Here is an 8,183-nt window from a genome sequence, read left to right as displayed (position 1 = left end):
AATTCGAAGTTCAAAATTCCAGCTTCCAGGTGCACATGTTCGGATGGAGGACTATGTTCTTCAAAATTTTAAGACTCTAGGTACCGTTCTCTTTTCACAATGCGAGGAACATACTTACGAACATGCAGATTCTTCATTATTTAATTTCTTTTAAATTAATACAAGGGACGATCGGATGCAAAATCCCATTTCCAGTCTAATATCTCCTTTTGGTCTTTTAAAAAAAAGTCATTTCGAATTTGGAAGGAAGAATTCTTGTTAATCCGAAGTGACTCTTTGCCAAGACATTTAAGAAGAATAGAGTTCATAATGCCTGGAAAGAGTGTTTTCGTTTTTACTTTAAAGCATATAAAATTTTACAATATTTTGAAATTCCATTCAAGAGCTCTTCTACTCCTTTACATTTGTTAAAATATTATCTGCTATTAAAAAAAAGTTTAGAAGCACGAAAGAAAGCTGTTGCCAATCAAAAATGCGTAAGGGTTTTCATACATCTTCCATAATATAAACGTGTGTATAGGAAAATGAATTATGGAAAAATAATCTGTTCTAAATAACATATTGCAGCATATGTTATTTTACACCACTGATTCAATAAATAAAGTGGATTTTCAGCAATGTGTAATGCAGAGACAACAAAATTTCCAATGTTATTATGTACATCGTCTTCAAAATAAAATCTTAATGGCAATTTTATCGCAAAATACAGATTTCAATGGTTAATATTATGTAGTTTCTTTTTGAAATGGTAATATATTTTTTAGTACTTTCATACTTTCCTATTCATACCAATTTACGTTCCTAAACGAAATGTAAAACAATTTCTGGAGCTTTTAAAATTAAAATTCTCTTTCAGTTAGCTCTGCTAGGTTTTGATTCTGTATGATAATAAAGATTTAGTTGTAACAGTAGGCTGCAGTATGTGTATTTTTATTGAAGAAAAATCGAGAAACTATTTGTTATTATTATTATTATTTAACATTTTAAATGGGTGAGTTTATTTTTCAGTTAATTAAAAATAAAAAAAAAAAAACTTCTGTTCTTTACAAATAACGACCAAACGCAGAGAAGTCATTGATGCATAAGGTCTTTTATACTGTAGAAATGCATCTGCGATGGACCACACAAAGGTAAGAAATTTATATGTGCGGTGCCCCCCCCCACACACAGGTCACAGTGCTTTCGAACTGTTAGGAAGAGTGAAACGACAGGCTGTGACACTGCAGAAGCATTCGATAGGCTCTGACACTGCACAGCTCCGTTTCACATTACAAGAATCCTAACTTCACGGTGAGTGTCAGGGGATTTTTAGAGGTCTGCAGTGTCACCACAGCCTCTTGATTTTAGAGAGGCTGATGGACTAATGATCCTATTGCTCTATAAGGTATTTCTCCCGCCTTCCTAGCGCGCCTTTGTGGTGTAGTGGTTATTCCAGAGGTTCGTGGTTCGGTTCCCGGCGAAGGCGATTGCTCATTTTTCATCTTGCTTGCTTCCAAAAAATACCTCATGTCTCTACAGCTCTTCTGATATAGTTTCAACTATAACGAATCATATGACGTAAAGTACAACAGAAAAATGAAGACGGGGTGACTAATTCAGTCTGCAAACTGTTTTAGACAAGGAAAGAACTCAGCATTCTCTTAAACTCTCGGTGATAGACTCTTACCGCTAGCAAGGTCCTCACATAATGAAGACAACAACCCACAACAATTGTGTCTACGCCTTCGGTGCTGTTATGTATTGCGAACAGAACTTCTCATTATTTTATATGAAATGTATTTCAGTTCTGTATGCAATAAGTAATATGGAACCAATACCAGTTACCACGAGAAATCGCGCCATCTGTACAGCGTACCGTTGTCACCTCACATTATTCATCACAATAACGAAACGAACCATTCAAAAATTAATTTTATCTGTAAGTGCTTCTTAATAATATTGTGCAACAAATATTATTAATAAATGTTATAAGTGTATTAAATAGTATATATTTCTAGCGCCGTATAATATATAGATCGCAATATTTATAATTCTAGTTCTCAAATATGCTGTCATCTACACAAAAATCAAATCTAATAGTAATAGTGAAATTTTGCGGTAGCGTATGGATTACAACCATTTATATACATTTCTTTTTAAAATTCTATTTAAATGATAATGTCCTAATTCAAACAACAATGCATTTTTACCATTTTAATGTTTTCCTTTTTATGCTGATTTAACAGGCGCACCGAAACTAACCTTGGGAATTTCCAACTTGCCTTTTTTTTATGTTGAATTTAAGTTTTACCTAATAATAAAGATCTAGTTCTATGAGTTGGCAATTGGTATTTAACAGTAAAGATTTAGTGTATGAATTCTATGAATTGGTTTGCTATTATTCCTATTTATTAAAAGGCAAAGCCCATTTGACGTAATCTAAGAACTACATAACCAAAGTTCATTTCTCTCTTTCATTCTTACATTAAAACTGCATACTAAAATAACTGATACATTTACTTATTACAGCTTATAATCTTGTACATTGTTCGTATATTTTGAAATATTTATGTTAATCCAGACGTGAATAACAAGCCTAATTAATAACTTAATGTATTTTGCAAGTTCCTAGTTCGACAGCTCTATCCTCCCGTTTCTTTTACTGAAGCACTGTAGAGCATTCCAGTAGTTTCAAGTCGATTAATGAACTTTCAGAAAATGCAAAAAAATGTTCTCAAAAAATTGCTTAAAATTTTTGTTGTTTTTATTCTGCAAAAATCAGTTCTTCGGGAAATAACTAAGAACAAGATACGTACTATTTCTTATTCGAATACTTTCTTATCATAGCCTATCAGTTTCATTCATACTTTTAAAAAAATAAAGAATTCAATTTAGTTTTTTCATTGTTTCAAATTCCATTAAAAATCATTTCTCTAAAAGAATTCTTATAAATTTCATCAGACGTACGTTATATCTTGTCATTCCTCCAGAGAATCACTTTCTTCGCTTTGTTTAGATTTCGTTGTCCGGGAAACGACAAAAATTTCCCTCCCGCTTTCTCGTATATGCTTTCCACGTTTCAAATATTAAGCGCGCAAGAAAGAACTTATTTTGTGTTCAATTTGTCGCTGACATCTGCTTCTTTGCGAATTTCTTCCCCTCCTTGCTACCTCTCAAGAAAACTTCTCGTGAATTATTTTAATTCCTTTTACTTTGAACTTCGAAATCTGGCAGCGCTTGCTAGTTGAAGCCCGATGGAGCTTTTTGTTGCTATGACAACCGAAGAATAAAAGTGTGCTTCAGAAATCTGCGAATAAGCACCATATTAAATAAAATTAATTAATTCTTTCAGTATCCGAGGTTGTTTATAATTACAGGAAATGCGAATGGAAGCGTTTAATTAAAAGATTGCAGTAGTAATATTGCCTTTATCTCCCACCGAACATATTTTCTAAAGACTGCTGGGTAAAATCATTTTCATAGCAATTTTCTGATGTTATTAATTGAAAGAGACGTGTGAAGGATTATAGGGTTAATGAAAGAGGGCTTATAGTTATAAATATTCCATAAAAGATTTCTATAAACTGAAGAGTAGAGATTTTAAGGAAGCAGAATCGATTAATATTCCAATTAAAATTCATTTTATGCCGCAATGTAACTTAATCTTACAAAAGAATTTGTGTAATTTGAAAGGGAACATTACATCTGCGATATTTATATCTGTCCGTTTAAATTCGCCTTTCTGTTTATATCTTTGCAATGACTGTAGATATATATTGGAATAGCTGGATATCATTATAAACGGCGCTCTCCAATATGAAGAAAATAATATAGTATGGTATAAAATTTTAATTTTTGGAACTCAGTTAACGTTTTAAAATAGAAAGTTATCTTTTTGTAGGCATACAAAGTATATTTAGATTTAGAATATGTTTAGATTCCTGTTGTGCGTCACTTTTTTAACTTACATCTTCCATTTATGGCTTTCCAAAAAATATAAAATTTCACAAAAAGGATCGCCCCCGCCCGACAAACTTACGTATTAACACCATGCCATAGTTTCAAATCTGCCGAATTTTCGATGTTTTTTCTTGCATTTTCTTTTTTTCAGTCTTGATGAATATTTTTTTCTCCGTTTACGCATAATTCGCTTAATTTTCAAACCATATAGTTTAATTCATTTTGTCAATCTCATTATGTATAATTTTAAAGCAATTTTTTTGTGGGATCGGACTTGAAACACATTCAGTAACAGTATCGCCTGATATTTTTTATCTAAGGTAGCAGAAGAAGATTTGAAATGAAGCAAAAACATCATCGGGCGTCAGAGGTCACATGCTTTTTGTGACGTCATTAGTACGTGCAGTCATAAGTATCATTAGTAGATGACCTTCAGCATCTTCACAAATTTCCGCCGGTTCCATAACTTACGGCCTATATATATCAAGTTTGAATACATTAAGAAAAGAGATCCTGATTATCCTATCTGAGGAAGAAGGTGTTTCTGAATCAACAAAGGCGCAAATTAAAGTCTAAAATTAAAAAATAATCTTAGAAAAGCAATAAAATAATCCTAGAAAAACGATAAAAATAATGTATGTCTTTAGTAGTCCAACTACTACAGTGCGAACTAGGCAGTGCAGAAAACTGCAAAATTATATCATCAAAAACAAAGGCAAATTATAAAAAAATTGTTATATAATTGACAAATTAAAAAATTATTTTGAGTAGATTGAGCCCCCCCCCAAAAAAAAAAACTTGCAGAAATAATAATTCAATGCTTGAAAACCATATGCAGTTTTTTTAACCAGTATTTGAAAAAACAAAACTATACGCAAATTTTGAAAACGTACAAGCCAGGTTAAAAAAATAATCGCATTAACTATAAACAAGCATTAAAGCTTGGAAATCTAATAATAATTTACAATTCGAGTGGACTTCTATATTTCTAATCTAGGTAATTCGATGCTTTTCCTTTTTAAAATCATTTTTACCGCTATATTTTGCAACCCAAGTTTTCTAATTATTTTACTGAGTATAATAATTTTTTAATTCGTAGTTTATTTAAATTAGTTACTTAATACCTTTTAGGTTTTGCTATCATACAAGCTGAGCACAAACTTGTAATTACTCGTACTGGCAATAGAATTGTACTTATTGGGAGCAAATGCAGCAGCAGAATGTGTATTTTGATAATAAATACTCCACATGAACAGCTGAAAAATGCAACTAAACGTCAGCATGCTGAAGTCGCCATCCCAATCACAGAATGTAATATTGAGGTGTTATATATATGTGGCAACACACTATTTGCTTGTTGAACTGAACTGAAGTAATCGCCAGTTGATGTTGGTTTGTAATAAACAGTGTGTTATGTGATCCTGTAGTAATGTCACTTATTTATTGATCAAGTAATATTAATATGAATATAACACGAGGAACTGTTCGAAGATCTCAGTCAGACAGCACAGGAAAAGAAGAAATTCTTAAAGAAAATCTCGAATATGGGTAAATCTTTTGGTATGTCTGAAGGTTATTTTGATGCTAGAGACGTGAAAAATGAGTAGTACTTTCGCCGAGACCCGAACCTCTCGAATCCGTGCCGAGCATGCTGACCACCACACCACGGAGGCATGCTAAGAAGGTGGGAGAAATACCCTATAAATTCTTCCTTTCAAGGGCGACTGGGGCTTGAGGAACCCAATCGTCAAATCCTGGTGGAGGAGAATCATCATCCACCACCTTTTTTAGTTCGGGCGCCACTGTAGTTCGGGTGTAGATTTAAGAGGTATTTTTGAAACAGCAAAAGAGACAAATGAGCAGTGCCTTCGCCGGGACTCGAACCTCGGACCTCTCGAATAAGCGCCGAGTGCGCTGACCATTACACTACGAAGGCATGCTTAGAAAGCGGGTGAAATACCTTATACGTCTTTCGGTGTGTGTGGTGTGGTGTATTTAATTATGGCAAAGCACACGAGGGCTATCTGGCTAAGGGGAGGGATGCCTTCGTGGAGGACTTCTTAAGGGAAAGTCGTTACACATGGGGAAAACCACGAAAACACCCATGCAGCCAGCCCGTTCGCGGGATTCGAACCTAGGTCCGAACTACCAGTGTTCAGCGACTTTACCGCTCGGCCGCTGGTGGGCTATACATCTTTCGGAATAGAATAGTGTTCTTCTTTTTTTTTTTTTTTTTTTTTTTTTTTTTTCGGCTAGTTTAGTTTTAGTACCTATTTTATGCAACAATAAAAAGTTGATAAAATAAAAATTCTTATGTAAATTGTTTAAAATAGCAGCATTTTATTTCAAACAAATTTTTTTATTTAATTTAAATTAAATTTATTATTTTTATTATTATTAAGTAGACGAAATAATTATTTCCCATACTGACTTCTGAAATATCTGATCAGTGTTAGATAGTGTTTGAATATGAAATGTCTTGCTAAATCATTTTGTGGAATTATTCGCCAGAAGCAGTTAAAACCTTTGTAACCACACATCCGAGAAGACTACATTTTAAGCGAAACTATAAATTTAAAAAAAAAAAAAAAAAAATTCCGGCTTTGTTTCTGTTTCCATTATAGCATTATTTTACTAAGAATCAGCAGCTGATAATAACCTAAATATTCAAGGGAAATCTTTTGTAAAATAAATACACCATTAAATTTAGGATTTAAATATTTCACAGGTCAACGGATGATAATTAAAACTGTAACTTCAGACGACACCCACGGGTTGAAATGTGATGACAACACCCATTTGCACATCCGAGCTATCTTGCTGCGGGCGATTCTAATTCAGCGCACGGACGCCCACGCATGACTCAGCGGCCGCGAAGTCTAAAATTTCTCGATTGTCGTTCATGATTCACAGCTAACCACTGCTTGCACAATGGTCGATTAAAAAACGAAGTAAACAGAGCTTGAAAACATTATCCCCGCTCGGTAAACTGCTTCCATGACACAATCGCGTTTCAATTAAAACGAACTCGGGAACGCGAATTCATCCTAGGACGAGGGGAGAGAACGACTCGCTCCAGTTTCGTGGAACACCTGTCCGTGAAGCACCTCTCAGGTGTCAGGTTTCGACACAACTAGATACGTCAGCACTTATCTATTCGTTTTTATCCGAGCTCGTTTGAAGAGTACTAACAATGGAGCAGTCCTTTCGGCTTTTCTGAAAGAAAATCGGCCATAAATCATGCAGCTACCAACCACAGTAGTAGCCTACGCCTGCCTGTGAAAATGCTATCAAAATCGTTTTGTTTGCTTCCAGCAGAATGTAAATGCGTGAGCATATAAGACGCCTACGCATGACTGGATTCCTGTAACCTTTTAATTCGATCCAAGCGGTAATATATACCCTGATTTTAGATTGGGAAACACGTAAAATAAGAACCACTGCGGTAAAGGATCGACACGACAGCTGAAAAACCGATTTCGATCTTGAATCGGTGCCGATTCTACGCTCGTATTTGCTCTGTGAAGATTCCCTAAAAAATAATAATTTAATTGAGTTCTTTCCCCGTTCAATTATAAGTCGTTGTTAATTATAAGCTTTATTTGGATTCTGTGAACGTCGACTATAACTGTGTCGATTTTAAACAGTGTCGATATTATTCCTGGATCTGTAGTATGCCATTGTAAATGCTTTGAATCCTAAGCATTGTAAATCATTTGAATGTAACTTGAGTTAGAGAAATTCTCAGGCTATAGCAATTTTGATAGCGTAAAAAGTAAAAATAATGAAAACTTAAATTTTCATGCAAGCCTTGTAAAAGTGCCAGAGAGAAAACTGTTTCTCGAATTAACCAAGAAAACACAAAAATGCCATTCCATATGTCACTTTTACATATATAGAGAATTAATCAAGTTAAATTATAACAAAATAGCCCCAAAGCGAACATCGGACAACGTAATATTTTTCAGCGTTATAAGCATCCACGCGTTATTTGGAAAGCGACACCCATAAAAGTGATGATAAATTATAAGCGTTATGTCAAAAGCAATTCGACGCCAAAGGAAGAACTTATAAGCACTACATGTGTAATAAGCGTTATTGATATAATTTTAATATCTGCAGAAATTTACAACTGTATAGCAAAGGATGGTTAATTTCTGAGTACAAATCGACTTCTGATTTGAAAAAAGATGCATCGCATTATTGATTCAACAAAGTGAGGATTGAGAGTAATATCCCCTCTT

General features: G+C 34.0%; 1 non-coding gene across 1 annotated transcript; it reads right to left on the bottom strand.

The window, feature by feature from the left end:
• Positions 1 to 5,802: 5,802 nt before the first annotated feature.
• On the bottom strand, positions 5,803 to 5,875 carry TRNAK-CUU (transfer RNA lysine (anticodon CUU)). Its single transcript has one exon. It is a non-coding gene; the product is annotated as a tRNA-Lys (tRNA).
• Positions 5,876 to 8,183: the final 2,308 nt, after the last annotated feature.

The sequence above is a fragment of the Stegodyphus dumicola genome, chromosome 1 (assembly GCF_044657685.1).
Source record: "Stegodyphus dumicola isolate Sdum_Otavi_A_Nest chromosome 1, ASM4465768v1".
In the NCBI taxonomy this organism is placed as follows: domain Eukaryota; kingdom Metazoa; phylum Arthropoda; class Arachnida; order Araneae; family Eresidae; genus Stegodyphus; species Stegodyphus dumicola.
This window is presented reverse-complemented; position numbering and strand designations above follow the sequence as displayed.